The sequence below is a fragment of the Balaenoptera ricei genome, chromosome 1 (assembly GCF_028023285.1).
Source record: "Balaenoptera ricei isolate mBalRic1 chromosome 1, mBalRic1.hap2, whole genome shotgun sequence".
Classification (NCBI taxonomy): Eukaryota; Metazoa; Chordata; class Mammalia; order Artiodactyla; family Balaenopteridae; genus Balaenoptera; species Balaenoptera ricei.
In genome coordinates this window covers 43,648,218-43,665,131 of record NC_082639.1, presented here as the reverse complement: position 1 = coordinate 43,665,131, position 16,914 = coordinate 43,648,218, and the positions used below count along the sequence as shown (strand labels likewise).

Here is a 16,914-nt window from a genome sequence, read left to right as displayed (position 1 = left end):
CATCAGGGTAGAGTTAATAGGTATGAGCAAGCAGTAAAGCATTCGGATTAAAAACAAGGAAGGGTGCAGACTAAGCAATATCAAAACATTTTTAATGATTAAGTCAGTTAAACACTCAATAGAGCTTATCTAACCAGGCTGTTATGAAAGTTTAAAAACAAGCTAGGTAATCTTATAAAGTAAAGTTCAGGCTGCTTGAAAGCATCCAAGCACAAAATGGAATGAGTTTAGACTACTCTAAGTGGTTGTTAAAGTGTGGTCCACAGACTCGAGGAGATCCCCAAGATTTTCCAGGAAGTATATGAGGTCAAAACTATTTTCATACATATATTGAGTCATTATGTTGTACACCTGAAATTGTTATATCTGAATTACATCTCAATTAAAAAAACACTTTTTCATAATAACACTAAGATATAACAGCTTAGTATGCCTTTTTCACTGTATTGACATTTGTACTGATGGACATATTTGCACAGTGCAAAAGCAGTGGTGTGTAGAACTGTCTGCACTTTAGCACGAATCAAGGCGGCAACACCAAATTTTATTAGTAGTCATATTCTTCACTGCCATGCACTCTCAGTTTTAAAAAAATGCCAGTTTCACTTCATCGATGAAGCAATAAAAATTATTAATTTTGTTAAACCTGAACTCTTGAGTAAATGTCTTTTTAATGATCTGTGTGAAAAAATGGGAAGTACAAATAAGGCACTTCTGCTGCATGCCAAAGTGTGACGGTTGTCTTAAGAAGGCATTTGCACAATCATTGGATATGCAAACTCAACTAGCCACTTTTTCCATGGAACGTACTTAAAAGAAAAGAGGGAATTAAAAAGAGCATGAATAGCACAAGAAGATTCAACGAGGATATAGGTTAAATACAAGATATGCTTCCAACCCTCCAATAATTGATAGCATAGCCTAGAAGTCAGCTGGCAGCCTCCAGCTATAGTCTCTTCAGGATCCCTAGCTCTCAAGCTGAGACTACTACTCTCTTCCTGGGCAGCTGATCATATCACGGCACTAAGGCCTGGCCATTTCTGTCAAATACAGGACCCTCTAAATGAAGAATTTTTGCTCTGGAGCCCTCATTGAGTCTGAGACTCTGTCAGATCTGAATCACACTCTGAGGCTCTCCCTGCCAATTCTGTTTCCTCTCCTTTCCTTTCATTGGAATCCTCCCCCTCCCCCTTATAACTCTTGTATTCCTAACTCTGTCTTGACATCGGCTTCCAGAAGAACTCAAATTGGCACAGGGGGTACCAGAAATGGACTGAGAAAGCAGAAAGTAAGAATGGGGTTTGGAAACTAGATCACTTACTGTCCCACCGGCAATAGGATCTCATCCTGGGTGGTATGTGAGGCACAGACAGCCCCGGGCAACAAGATGGTAGCCCAAATGCTAAAACCTTCTTGGGAAAAGTGCTAAAACTTTCTTGGGATAATGCTTCCAAAGAGGAACACGCGGGCTTCCCTGGTGGCGCAGTGGTTAAGAATCCGCCTGCCAATGCAGGGGACACGGGTTCGAGCCCTGGTCCGGGAAGATCCCACATGTCGTGGAGCAACTAAGCCCGTTCGCCACAACTACTGAGCCTGCGCTCTAGAGCTCACAAGCCACAGCTACTGAAGCCCGCACGCTTAGAGCCCGTGCTCTGCAACAAGAGAAGCCACAGCAATGAGAAGCCCATGCACCGCAACGAAGAGTAGCCCCCCGCTCGCTGCAACTAGAGAAAGCCCATGCGCAGCAACAAAGACTCAACTCAGCCAATAATTAATTAATTAATTAATTAATTAATTAATTTAAAAAAAAAAACGAAGCGGAACATGCCGTGTGGTGTAATGACTGTGATGTCTGAAAAGTGTAAGGGGAACAATACAAATAAGAACAATGGAATGGCTGGCTGTTAGTTGTACAGACTCCCTAGAAAGGGCAGCTAACAATTGGAAACTAAGTGTGAAAGCCAGAGGGCTCTCGGGTAGCTCACAAACAAGTCCTTATCACTTACAGTGAAAGAGCAGAAAAAGATAGTCAAAGGCAGAAATGCTTCAAAGATGGCTGAATGCTCAGTCAGGGCAGGTTTGTTATACTAAGGTCAGGGTCCTGGTTTGGAAAACATGGAAGCCTGATAGATGGGGTAGGGACAACTAAGATGGTTGCCCCCAAAGATTTTGATTCTCCAGACTCCTCTGCACTCCCAGCGTCTGCAGAGATGATGTTGGCACTTCCCGCTGTGCAGGAATACACTTCAGAGGTCTCTCACCTGCAAGGCAACAAGAGCTCCCCTCAAGATCTGCCCCCCACCTCCACTCCTGGTTCCATGATAATAATTAATGTTAATCCTGTTAAGGACATCTTGGGCCTGATAAAAGAGAGGAAAGAGACAACACCCCAAAGTTGCTGCAAGAATTAGCCAGCATATACCAGCCAGATCAGTGAGGATACCCACAGTGCTGGATTTTGAGAGTACTTAATCAAGGAGGCCAAAACATTACTGAATAAGGTAAAGTTTGGTTGGGAGGTGGAAGGCCACTGTCTCAGAATATGGGGATTACCACTGTGACAAGGACTTACGGTTTTGTAACTCACTGCTAGGGTGACTTCCAGAAGCCTGGAAAAAACAGCCCACACTGAATGAAGTTGAAATGCCTAAATTACTATGGCAGAGAATGGATAATGGGATTAAAGGCTCAGGAAAGGGGGAATGCTGGAGTGGATATATTATGTGAGGTCAGAAGACCCACCAGACAATTATGTTCCATAAGAGGGCCGATTAGACACACCACACACCAAGGCCATCAGGAATACACTGGTGAGACAGACCTTAGCATCACTAAGAATTTAAGTGGTGGCTCTCCTCTATAGTAGAGGCTGTCACAGAAATTGGTTCACTGATGATGGCAATGATGGGGCTCTGAAGCAACAGCAGCCAGGTGGTAGCACTTAAAACCGGAAGCTAGGGACTTCCCTGGTGGTGCAGTAGTTAAGAATCTGCCTGCCAATGCAGGGGACATGGGTTCAATCCCTGGTCCGGGAAGATCCCACATGCCGCGGAGCAACTAAGCCCGTGCGCCACAACTACTGAGCCTGCGCTCTAGAGCCCACGAGCCACAACTACTAAGCCCGTGTGCCACAACTACTGAAGCCCGCGTGCCTGGAGCCCATGCTCTGCAACAAGAGAAGCCACCGCAATGAGAAGCCCGTGCACTGCAACGAAGAGTAGCCCCCGCTCGCAGCAACTAGAGAAAGACTGCACGCAGCAATGAAGACCCAATGCAGCCAAAAATAAAGTAAATAAGTTTATTACAAAAAAACAAAATAACAGAAGCTAATGGACCACACTAGCATCATGACTTGCAAGGTGGGAGACAGCCAATAAAGCTTGACCCACTGGGAGCCGGGGAGGGAGCTAACAGAACTTGGTGTCATTAGAGCAAAATAGACAGGCAATCAACAACAGTGCTGCTTATTAATATATACACAATCAAAGCAAGGCAAGAACAGATAAGCACAAGACTGAGAGTAGTTGCCTCAATAAAAAGCTACTATCCCTTGCCTAATTCCTGGACCTGAGCCAGTTTTCAGATCCAGACTGATGGACTTAAAGAGATGGATGGGTCCCCAGGAGTAAGGACCCTGCAACAAATTTTTTATATATATATATATATTTCCCCAAAGGGACGTATGACTATTTACTCAGGTGACTATATAGGTATAGTGGGGAAAGGAAAATACCCAGACATCTGAAGAACTACTGGTCACAGAGGCTGAGTTAATGTTGATATCCAGAAACGTGGAACATAATTATGGCCCAGTTACAGGGGAAGGAATATAGGAACTAAGTAAGAAATAGAGTTCTGGCCAAAGTCTAGCTTATGGTAGGTCCACAGTCCACTGACCTACCCAGCACTTATTTTCCCAGGCCCTGAATACATAATCAGGATTGGCATACTTAGCAATTGAAAGGCCAAATGAGACCTAAAAATGTCTCCCCACTCCTTGGCCAAAACAGTAAATCAAAAAAATATTGTGTCGGGGGTGGAGGTAAGAGGAATGGCAGAGATTAGCGCCACCCTTAAGGATCTCAAAGATGTGGGGGTAGTGGTCCCTTTCATATGTTTGTTTAATCCACTAGTCTGTCCTCTGTAGAAACCAGCTGGATCCTAGAGAATGACTGAAGACTACCACAGTTCAACCAAGTAGCAGCCATGACCATAGCTACCATGCTGGATGTAATATGTTTGCTACAGCAGATATATATAGCCTCAGGTACATGGCATGCAGCCATTGATTTGGCAAATGAGTTCTTTTCTATCCCAATCAGAAATAGTTCCTTTCACATGGAGTAAACAACAGTATACACTCAGTTTTGCCTCAGGGCTATATTAATTGTCCTACTCTGTCATAAGATAGTCTGAAGAGATCTGAACTCAGAATAGCACACTAATCTAGTAAATCAATGACATCATGTTGATCGTGCAAGATGATCAAGAGATGGCTAGCACGCTGAAGGATATATGTGCTCCAAAGGATGGGAGAAAAACTATGAATATTCAGGGATCTGCCATTTCAGTGAAGTTTTAGGAATCCAGTGGTTAAGGTTATGCCAACACACTCCCTCCAAAGCAAAAGACAAACTGCTGCATCTTGCATCCTTAGTATTATCCTTACTATTAAAAAAAAAAAAAAAAAAAAAGGGAAGCACAAGGTCTGCTAGGTTTCTTCAGATTCTAGAGTCAACACATTCTATACACTGCTGTGGCCCATGTACTGAGTAATATGAAAGGCTGCCAGCTTTGAGTGGAGTAAACAACTCTGCAGTAGGTCCAGGTTGTAGTGCAAGCAGTTCCTATGCTATTGGAGGTATAAATGGTGGGGAAAGACACAGTACAGACTTTATAGCAAGCCCAAGTGGGAGAATTACAATGCAGGCAGGCCCCTGGAGTTCTGCAGAAAAGTCATGCTATTAGAAAAACAACTCCTGCTGTGCTACTGGGCTCTGGAAGAGACAGAACGCTTGACCATTGGGCACCATATGTCCAGAACTGCCCATAATGAGCTGGGCTCAACAGGACTCTCCAAGTCATAAACTCAAGTGAGCTCAGTAACAATCCATTATGAGATGGAAATAGTACATCAAAAATCAAACCCAAGCAGAACCAAAGGGCACAAGTAAGCTACGTAAGTAGGCAGTCAAGACTTCCCTGACACCACAGTTGTGCCAGCACCCTTCCTCAGCTCACATCTATAGCTGTTTGGAGGATCCTATACAACCAAGTTAAGGAGGACATAAAAGCCAAAGCTTGGCTTATAAATAGGTCAGCTCAGTATGTGAATGCAAGCTGAAAAAAAACAACAGGTTCATTACAGCCACACTTAGGGGTGACCGTGACAGTGGAAAGGGAAAGTCTCCCTAAGATGGAGCTTCAAGTGATGTACTTTGTGTAGAAAGAAATGTGGCCTGAGATGAGAATATATACAGACTCATGGGCAATGGCAAATGGACTGAGTACCTACCTGGTTAGGGGTCTTTAAGGGAACAGACTGTACAATGGATGCAAGAAGATATGAGTGGAGGCAAATGAATGAACATATAGGAGCGAGCATAAAGTGTGAAAATCTTTTTCACGTGTTAATGCCCATCAGAAAGCATCCAATGCAGAAGAGACAATGAACAACCAAACAGACAAAGTAACTCAGACAGCTGACATTAGCCACCCAGAACTGGCATGATGGGAACATGAACAGAGAAGCCACTGTAACAGAAATGAAGATGGAAGCAGAGAAGGAGGCATGGATGCCCACTTACCAAGGCCCAAACAAGCTACTGTCAACTCTGAACATCCAACCAATGAACGACACTGAGCCCCCAATACAGCACTATGCCTCAAGCTGACCAACTGGCTAGGGGATATACGTATACATATAGCTGCTTTTCTTTGTTATACAGCAGAAACTAACACAACATTGTAAAGCAATTATACTCCAATAAAGATGTTTAAAAAAAAAAAAAAGTTAAAGGTTCTAGGCACACTTTTGCCAGGAGACATATCAAGGATCATAATGAACTATATAAATTACAGCTGCAGCCTGGGAATTTGGGACTCTATCCCGCGACCAGGAGACAAGAAGTAGAATCACCACAATGAGGCTAATTAAACCTCATCCTCAGGTGAAGTAGGGCTGCTGTTACATAATGGGATCAAGGAGTATATCTGGAATTCAGATGATCCATTTGGGTACCACTTGATACTCCCCTGCCCAATTGTGACTGTGAACAGACAAATGCAACCACTCCAGCCTGAGAAGAGCATGGTTCTCAGACCCCTCAGAAATGAGGGCTGGGGCTTCCCTGGTGGCGCAATGGTTAAGAATCCGCCTGCCAATGCAGGGGACATGGGTTCGAGCCCTGGTCCGGGAAAATCCCACATGCCGTGGAGCAACTAAGCCCGGACACCACAATTACTGAGCCTGTGCTCTAGAGCCCGTCTGACACAACTACTGAAGCCCGCGTGCCTAGAGCCCATGCTCCGCAGCAAGAGAAGCCACCACAATGAGAAGCCCGTCACCACAGCAAAGAGTAGCCCCCCGCTCACAGCAACTAGAGAAAGCCCACATGCAGCAACAAAGACCCAACGGAGCCAAAAATAAAATTTTAAATAAAAAATGAGGGTTGGGTCATACCACTAGACAAACCACCAAGAACTTCAGAAATGACAGCTAATGGCAAGAATTCAGACTGGATAGTGGAGGAGACAAAGAGAACCACTGTGACCTGGAGACCAGCTACAGAGATGGAGGCTGAAGCCTGTCTCACTATCCTACTTTTAACTTTCCCATTAGGAAGAGAGGTCCATGGAAATGGAGGAGCTGCTCTCAGAAAATGTTTAGAGACACAGATCCACACAGCGTAAGAAAGGGACTGTGGCAATCACTTGGATCTCCCTTCAAAAAAGAACCTGCATTCAGGTGCAAGGAATACAGTTAGCTAGTAGCCTCCAGCTGCAGCATATAAGACTTCATCTCAGCTTTCCAGGGGAGTCCACACTCTCCTTGGGCAGCTCCTAGCCAGTGACTAAACACAGTGGATTTTCTAGAACCTGGCCATTTCTTCCTAATGCAGGACTCCTCTAACAGGCAGTTTTTTGCTCTGGAGCTTCTTATTGGGTTGTCCAAGATTTTTTTTCCAGATCTGCATCACAGACTGAGGTTCTCCTTGGTCAGTTCAGCTTCTCCCTTTCCCTTCACAGGCATTCTATTACCTACCCCGCATAAAAATCCCTTGCACTAGTAACTCCAACTCAATGCTTCCCAGGGGGGACTTCCCTGGTGGCACAGTGGTTGAGAATCTGCCTGCCAATGCAAGGGAGCCAGGTTCAGAGCCCTGGTCCGGGAAGATCCCACATGGCGCGGAGCAACTAAGCCCACACGCCACAACTACTGAAGTCCACGCGGCTAGAGCCCACGCTCCGCAACAAGAGAGGCCACCGCAATGAGAAGCCCGTGCACTGCAACGAGGAGTGGCCCCCACTCGCCGCAAGTAGAGAAAGCCCTCGCGCAGCAACGAAGACCAAACACAGCCAAAAAAAAAAATCAATGCTTCCCAGAAGACCAAGCCAACACACTTTGTAATTAACTCTTTATATGGATCATCTCATTTAGTCCACTGAAGTACTACTGTTATTCCCTTTTTACAGATGAGGAAACTGAGGCACAGAGATATTAATTAACTTGCCCAAGATCACAAGGCAAAAGCAGTGAAACTAAAATTTGAACCCAGGCAGTCTAACTCCAAAGTCTGAGCTTTTAATTACTATGCCAGGGAAGACAAGATATTATCTTGTCAGCTTCAGATATTAAAATGAGAGTATTTATTCTGTATAATTTTAGAGACGAAAACAACAAAAGGATAGATGTTAAAGAAAAGCAGATCTTTGGTTAAATACAAAAGAAATTTTCTAATAATCAATAGTAACTGACAACAGAATGAAGTCCTTCAGGAAGTAATCAGGGCTGATCACCGGAGGGTTCAAATAGCCATGGATATTGTGAGGGTAAGGCTTTATAAAACAGATAAAAGTTGACCTAGATCAGTAAAAGCTGTACTACTAACTATTATGTGGATAAAAAGGGTTCCACGGCCAATTAGTCTGGGTAATATACTGCTAAATAAAGTGAAACAAATTTCTTTACTTTTACTCCTCAGTTTTTAAAATACTAATGTGCAGTTACAAATCTCTACCTGAGGGATCTGGTATGCTAAAAAAACCCAAATGTATTGTATTTGACTAAAGAACACTTCCTTGCTCCTGGTTGAGGATGATTTCTTTGCCAAGTCAAGATTCACTGATCCAAGGACTGCAGAAAAAGCTAACAAGGAAAAGTATGACAATTTTCTAGCTGGGTAACAATTTTCCAACCAGTCAAAACATCACTTGATTACCTACACGTCAATATTAGCATCTCTAATACCTCCATGGTGGGTAGGCTATATAAAAGTTTTGTCACTAAAATGCATTTTATCCTTTTTGAATGCAAAACATGCCCTCCTTTGCTTTCTCAACAAATTCTCTTAAGATCTACAACAATGGGTCCACATTTTAATTACTGAATTCTCACTTTATGAGCAATATGAAAGCTTTAATTATTTCAAGTGTGCTACTGGTGATCTGGTTATTTTCATATAACACAGCTCTATATGCATTTTTCACAAACATAAAAACACATCACAAGAAAGGGCAGAAGAAAGGGAATAACAGGTAGAGAGGGAAAAGGCCTCAGTCACAAACTATTCATCCAGCTAATTTCCAGAGTTTTTGTGTTTTTATTCAGAAATATATTCTCTTTATTCATTACAGGGAAAACTTTTATGTAAATTACAATCCCTTGGTCTTGATTCTCCTATCTTCCTCAGCCACTACCCACAGCCCACTGCCCCCCCACGCTGTTACTTCATTAATGACATTTAGTCACCATTGCCTAGAGCTGTCCACATGCCATCTATCTTTTCATTAAGCTCTTCTTTAGAAATATTGAATAGAATATTAAATGTGGAAAGGGCCTTAACATCTAGCCCACCACTCATTTTCAGATCAGAAAAATGAGGTCCAGAGATCAGTTAGTATACTTATCTAATAATCACAAAGCAGGCATTTATCTACTTCAAAAATAAGTATATGAAAGCAGAAATTCCCCAAATACATGCACATACACATCATTTTTTAATATAACTTGCTACATGCCAATAGCATACTTCAAAGGCAAATCAACTAAAGTTGTGCTCTTCTAATTTGAATACTTCCTAAAGCACTATGGAAAATCTTATAATAAAACAAATACAGAACACATGGGGAAGTTCACATGATGAAAAAGAGTGTGGAGTTTGTTGTCAGAGTTATATGGTTTGAATCATGGATATGGACTTAGGAAAGTCAATAAAACTCTCCAAGCTTCAGTTCCTTCAGCTGTAAAACATCCATGATACCATGGGTATTATAGGATCATTTTAAGAATTATAAATAACAGACATGAAACACCCACCAGAAAGATAGCACACCGTTGACAAAACTTTTACATTACACAAATAAGTAATAAAAGGCAAAAGAAATCAAGGAAAATGTTGTAAACCTGGAATCTTGGGAGGACTGGATAATGGGGCATGCAGCTACATTTTACATTTTACTTCCCATTTTAGCCACACACATTTTATAAAACGCCCAGGCAAGCTAGAGGTTTATTATAGGCATAATATGATACAACACTCATTGGCCAATGAATAGTAGACCCCATGGATTAGGTTGGAACCAGACCATGAAGGGCTGTGCCAGAATAAAGAATCTTAATCTTGTTTTTTAACCATTGAGCAGAAATTTCCAAGAGTGACCTCACAACAATCTCAAAAATAATTTACTTTAGCTACTAATTTTTTAAAACAACAAAAACAAAAAACTTTGGCAGCTATTACATCACCAGAATTACAAAAAGGTCTAGATGATGTATTCTGAAGTTTTAAATTTTTTCTCAAACTGGCAGTGTTTTACTTCAATTACTTTTTAGAGGTTGTTTCTCTCATTCAATTGAAAATGAAAAATGGAGATTAAAAATTACATAAACCCTGACGGAATATTTTCACAAAATTTTGATACCACTCATCCTTTATTTTAATAAACAGAATTCTGAGATAGGCTCTGTTGTGTTTTGAAATAATAATAACATATGATTTACTCTTTCTTCATTTTAATAAAACAAATTCTGGTAGATAAACTACCATGAGAGGTTAGAAGAGAACTGTTACAAACAGAAATGCTTACCTCTTCATTAATACCAGCAAAAAGACTCCAGAACTGCTGTTTTTTATAGCTTTATATAGAAATTACGGCATCCAAAGCAACTATAAGATTGTGTAACAAACCAGTTATACAATCTTGTATAACTTTCAGCCCACTCAGTTCAAAATCAGCATTAAAAGATCTAAAAGTGATGATTATCAAATGGGAAAACACTGTGGCTGATCCACTGTATGTAGAATGAAGGCCCCAAATGCACCCTGTTTACTCAAATAATGGTTCCCCGCAGAATTTCCTAACTAGTTTGAAAAAGCTTTAGAAACATTAGCAAGTCATTATTGCTGACTGTGAACTATGTCCTATAAAACCTCATAGAAAAAGCTTTAATACTCTGAATGGAAACAAACAATAGGGGACTATATTACATATAAGAATAAAGAATTTTGGGACTTCCCTGGTGGCGCCATGGTTAAGAATCCGCCTGCCAATGCAGAGGACATGGGTTCAATCCCTGGTACGGCAAGATCCCACATGCCATGGAGCAACTAAGCCCATGCACTACAACTACTGAGCCTGCGCTCCAGAGCCCGAGGGCCACAACTACTGAAGCCCACGTGCTGCAACTACCGAAGCCCGCGCACCTAGAGCCCATGCTTTGCAACAAAGAGAAGCCACGGTAATGAGAAGCCCGTGCACTGCAACAAAGAGTAGCTCCCGCTCAAAGCAACTAGAGAAAGCCCGCGCGCAGCAACGAAGACCCAACGTAGCCAAAATAAAAAAGAATAAAGAATTTTTAACAAATTTCCATTTAAGTTCAATTTTTTTAATCTAAGGCATGAATTTACTACTTCTGTATTTTTTAAAATGCAACAGAACTACCATCATTGATATTAAGTCACATATCCTTGAGGATGTATTATCATAAACAACCAAAAAGTTGAAAAGATGATAAATCACTACAGAATTATCAACTAAAGAAACTATTATAGTCAAAAGCTAGGGCCGCAAAAGCATTTTTAAGCTTAAATAAACAAATGTAAGGAATTTAAACTAAAAGATAATTTACAGAAAAAAGTTTAGGATTTTTACAAAGAGTTCTGTAATATAAAATCCTGAACACCTCAACAGCCTCATCAACATGCATTAAGCCTCCCTTGCCCAATATGAATTCAATGCCTTCTTCTTGATTTCAGTGTGTCCAAAGAAATTTCCTCATCTTTACCTTATTTTATTAAAGGCTCTCAAAAAGTACTTCATAAATACAAAACAGTATATACTGTTTTAATTTTTCTAATAGTTCAGTTCTGTGAATGGGCTATTTATAATAATTCAAAAGAAAAATTTTTAACAGGAAATATTTTATAAATAACATTTAAATTATTTTATTAAATAAAACTTATGGAGTATTATAAAGTGGAAGACATTCTACTAACTACACAATTAAAATACTAATACTGATACCTTGGTTTCTCCTTAATTTAGCAATCTTTAATACTTACAAATTGATCATACTGATTTTATATTCTTGGTAGTAAACTCCATAAATAATGACCTTTCAAGCTCTTTCAAACAGAAGTAAACAAGAAGTATAGTTTCCACTTCAAGGGTAACACTGATTTACCAGGACTCATGGGACTGAATTACAGCTCTGACTTACACATTATATCATTTAATCCTCGCAATAATCCTATAAGATGGGTATTATCAGCTTCGTTTTATAGGAGAATAAATTGAGGCTTAAAGGGGGTAAGAAACTTGTCCAGGGTTTTACAGGTTATAAGAAAAGACTGGACCCCATATCTGACAGGTTATAAAAATCTAGTTATAATCTACTGCGGTTATGTAAGGAAAAGTCTATGTTTTGAAGATTCTTCAATTCTTAAATAATGTAAGTTTAATAAATTGATACTGCTTTTTGAAAACTAAGTATATGAACTATTTCTATTTGGTAACTGCAACTATGTATCTTTCACTGATTATTATATACTAAGAATGTTGTTCCAAATAATGCAAGTCAGGTACACACAAGTAAAATCAAAGATCACGTAAAACTGAAAATGAATAATTGAAAAATGAATAAAACTCTGAAAATGTAACAAATATATTTTCACAGAGAATGGCTAATTTATTAGCTAGACACAGGGAAGAGCTAACTTATTCGCTAAAAATGAAATGGAAAATATGTGTAATAGTTAAGATCAAAATTGTTTTCTATCAAAAATTTCAAAAAATTCCAAAAGTAAACTCATTCTCTAAAAAATTAAAGCTACCAAGTTTTAAGTCACACAGAAATTCCAATGCCTGGTTTTTGTTTTTGTTTTCTCCAAAAGGAGGAATGGAATTGAGCATTTATTGAGCACCTTCTATGTGACAGACACTGAGTTAATTGCTTTTGATTACTTTTATCTCATGGAACCTGTTCTACTGCCCTGACTACTGAGGGGTACCATTAATCCAATAGCACATAAGAAGAAACTCAGGATCTAAATGTCACATTGCTATAAGAGTGCAGTAAGACTGCAGTAAGGATTCGTACTCACATCTGACTCCATATTCTGCACCACATCATGCAATTAACAACCACAAAACACACCACACACACCATCCCTTTAGCAACATGAGAATTTAAGTTAAAATCCAAGCAGTTATCTTTTAAAGAAGCTTTGTGCCCTGCAACTAGTCTGCGGCCAGCACATAACAGGTGCCAAATAAAAGTTTACTGAATGGAATGTAACAGGAAGAAATGGGATCATCTCCACTCACACCGTCTTTCTCAAGGAGTTAACATAAAACTATTGCTCACCAGGCACATACAATTTTCTCCTTAAGGAATAAAACACTGAATCAGGAATTAGAAGAAAAAGGAATGACCATACATAAAAATTATTAATATTCTTAAAGGGCAAGCTACTGGATTAAACATAGAAGCCTTAAATAGAGATCCAGCATGTTCCACTCAATTACAACACTTATCTGACTCTGCCTTATAACAGTTAATTAGGACTTCCCTAGTGGCGCAGTGGTTAAGAATCCGCCTGCCAATGCAGACACGGGTTCGAGCCCTGGTCCGGGAAGATCCCACATGCCACAGAGCAATTAAGCCCGTGCACCACAACTACTGAGCCTGTGCTCTAGAGCCCGCAAGCCACAACTACTGAGCCTATGTGCCACAACTACTGAAGCCCGTGCGGCTAGAGCCCATGCTCCACAACAAGAGAAGTCACGACAATGAGAGGCCAGCGCACCACAACGAAGAGTAGCCCCCACTCGCCACAACTAGAGAAAGGCCACGCACAGCAACGAAGACCCAATGCAGCCAAAAATAAATAAATAAAATAAATAAATAAATTTATTTTAAAAAACAGTTAATTAAACATGTCCTGCTTCCACAATTAGCTAGTTGCTAGCACAGACCTTGGTCATTTTTGTGTTTCTCAAAACACCAAAGACAGTACCTGGTACTTAATATTAACAGCTAAAATTTTATAAAGATCTTTCACAGATTACAAAGCTTTTTCAGATGCATTTATCCTAAAAGCCTTGCAAGATAAGTATGATAACTATCTGCATTTTACAGACAATGCCATTGAAGTCCAAGATTAAGAGCCAAGGTAAGTGGTCAGGTATCCTTCTGTAACACCACAGCTACCAGAAAAGGCTCTCAATAAATGTTCGTTGGTTGAATCAGCTGTCCCTAGAAATGTTTGTTGGTTGAATCAGCTGTCCCTAGAAATATGATTTTTCTAAGATTACCACCATTATCTGTCGCTATGAGAAATGACTGTATTGCCACTTAAGATTTATAGCTTTGCTAGAAAACAGATACTTTCACTCAGCTTGACAAGGTTAATTAACTTTAAACTTATTACCAGTGATTCTCAAACTTTAGTAGGACTAAGAACTGGGGAGCTTGATAAAAGTGAAGCTCCTTGGGCCACTACCATTTCTAGAAATTCTGATTCAAGTGGCCAGGAATCTGCATATTTTAATAAGCACTCTTAGCTGATTCTAATGTTGGTAGTCTTTAGGGACACACTAAGAACTGAATTAGATTTTTTTAAACCTAAATTCATCTACCTCCCCCAAATTTTTTAATGGAGCCATTTTTTTAGTTATAAATATTTAAGCAAAAATCTTACAAAAACAATACAAGGCTATGGCATCGAATAGGACAGGTCCCCAAAAAACGTTTAATACACAAAACCTCCCTAGACCTGGAGCTTCACATGCTGCACAGAAGGTAAATCAGGGGTCTTTTAGGTAGTTACCCATGTTATTCTGTTTTAATTGATGAATTCAACTATGACTGCAATGTAATTTAGTAAAACATTTTTATAGGTCTTATACAAATGACTGGATGTTCAACAGTAAAATGGAACAGTTAACTTTGAACCTAATACAGAGATAATAATTTAATCACCAACAATACAAGCCCATTTTAAACTTTAAATGACCATCAAAATGTTCTGAGATTATGGGTGACTTTTCCCCCGTTATTAAATATTTACTGAGGGTTGGCATAGTACCTCTCTGTACTTTCTGAACTTTCTACAATACGCATTTTTTTTCAGGATTATAAAAGTTTTATAAGTATTTATTAATCCTACAACCTTCACATACATAATGGGAAACAAGAATAACCTGAACCACATTTATCATAAACTACAAACACCCAAATATCTGACTTATGGTACCAAACTGTAATCACTAACTTTTTTTAAATTAATACCAGAACAAATCACTTAACTACTAAAATTTAGAATATGTCCTATTTCTATCAGGTATCTGTTATTAGCATGATTTTTTAAAATCCTCTTGTCATCTATCCTATGGATCTATTTAGGAAGACAATTCTGTAACGAGGACTGAGGCATTAAAATATTTACACTCTCTCATGGCGGGGCGGGGGACCAGACCTTTGGTGTTTTTTTGTTTTTTTTTTTTAAGATATTGTTCTAATTGTATTTATCTAGGAAACTTAACATCGCAAAGCTGGGAGGGGGCTTTCTCCAAGGCAAACCACGCTTAGAAGCAAAATGTAACAGAAGAAGGCAAAGATGAGCTACCGGTAGGTGATGAAATTTCACCTCAAATAAGACGCAAACGGTTGTTTTCAGCCCAGTCAGGTGGGTGCATGACACTCCAGGAGTTCCTAGGGCTTTCAGGGCCCCGCACTTTCTGCGCTCTTTCTCTCTCCCTGCTCTCCCGCCCCTCCCCCCGGGACTCTGCGGGACTCAGCATGGGGCGCGGAAAAGCCCTGGCTGTTCGCAAACAGGCGATCTCTGCCTCCCTCCGGGATGTACGTGCGGGGCCCAGGGTAAGAGGCTGCGCTCGGCCCGGCGCCGGGGCCAAACCGAAGGGTGCCAACGACCCTGCCAGTCCCCCGCTCCACACACCCGGCCGCCCCGGAGCCCAGGCCGGGGCGAGGGCTTCCCGGCGACGCGGGGCCTAGTCGCCCCCCACGCGCCTCCGGCCTCCCGGGGGACGCGAGAAAGAAGGGCTGAGGCCCCCCTAGCCGCGGGGTGGGGGAGGCGGCCGCAGCGGCAGGACGCCCCGTCCGCCCGGCCCGAGGGCTTACCCAGGACCTTCCCGGGCGGCCGAAGGCCAGCGAGCACGGGACCGCGCCGCGCCGCGCCACACTCACCTCGAGCAGCGGCCGCCGCCGCCTCAGCATGGCCGTGGGGGTCGTCCCTGGGCAGACAGCCTCCTCCGGAGGGCACCGGCCCGGCCCCAGGCGCCGCCGCGAAGCCTCCCACTCCTGAAGGAGCTGTGGTTGCCGCTACTCCTGAGGCCCAGCGCCCGCCGAGCCGCATCGGGCTCCCGGGCCGCCGCAGCCACGCGGATCCCGCAGGAGCGCCGCTGAGCCGGGCCGGGGGCGCAAGGCTGCGGCGGGACAACCGAGGTGCTGCAAGCGGGGATCCTCCGCGAAGCCTCCAGCGTCGCCGTGGCCGCTCCCGCCGCCGGCGCCGCTGGGCCACAGCGCCCCCTGGACCCCACGCCCGGCTACGGCGCGGGGACTGCGGCGGCCGCCCGGGCACGAGCTGCAGGGAACGCGAGGGAGCGCGGCCTGGCGTTGGCGGGGCCCCGTGTTCCTTGCGCAGCCCTCGGGCCCCCGGCCCGCTCCCGACTACGCCTCCCGGGAGCCGGAAGCCCCTCGGTCCCCACCGACGTTGGTGGGTTCCCTCCCCTCTCCCCAGTCCTCAGGCCCTGAGCACCTTTGCACCTTTTCTTTCTCTCCAGAAGGTACGTGAACGTTCCCGTCACTCGGACCTTCACTCGAGAGCAGGAGTGTGAGGGAATCGCCTCGTTTTCATCTCTCATGATTCAAGGGGGATCCCTCCTAATCCTTTCAGGGTGTCTGGATGCAAGAAGAGTGACCCAGAACCAGCCTTCCCCCCCCCCTCCCCCAATCCTCTGCCGAAACAGATGAAGGAATTGTCTTTGACCTTAATTTTTTTTGGATCTTGTGGCAGAGCATTTGAGGAATTTATCCTATGGATACCAAACCCTTAACCCCCAACCTCCCCCAAAATAGAAAAATAATAATAATAATAACATGCTGAGCAAGAGAAGAGAATAGCCAACGAGTTGTCCTGAAATTCATAAATAACTTAAAGGTAAGAGAAGAAC

The 16,914-nt window shown here is 42.3% G+C and overlaps 1 protein-coding gene across 4 annotated transcripts in view; it reads right to left on the bottom strand.

Annotated features, from left to right (window-relative positions):
- ZFYVE9 (zinc finger FYVE-type containing 9) overlaps positions 1-16,254 on the bottom strand; it is a 188,201-nt gene extending 171,947 nt beyond the window's left edge. For all 4 annotated transcript variants that reach the window (XM_059922362.1, XM_059922352.1, XM_059922371.1 and 1 more), the window contains exon 1: positions 15,929-16,254. The gene's annotated coding sequence lies outside the window, so the exon portion shown is untranslated. The remainder of the gene's footprint in view (positions 1-15,928) is intronic.
- Between the last annotated feature and the right edge of the window lie 660 nt (positions 16,255-16,914).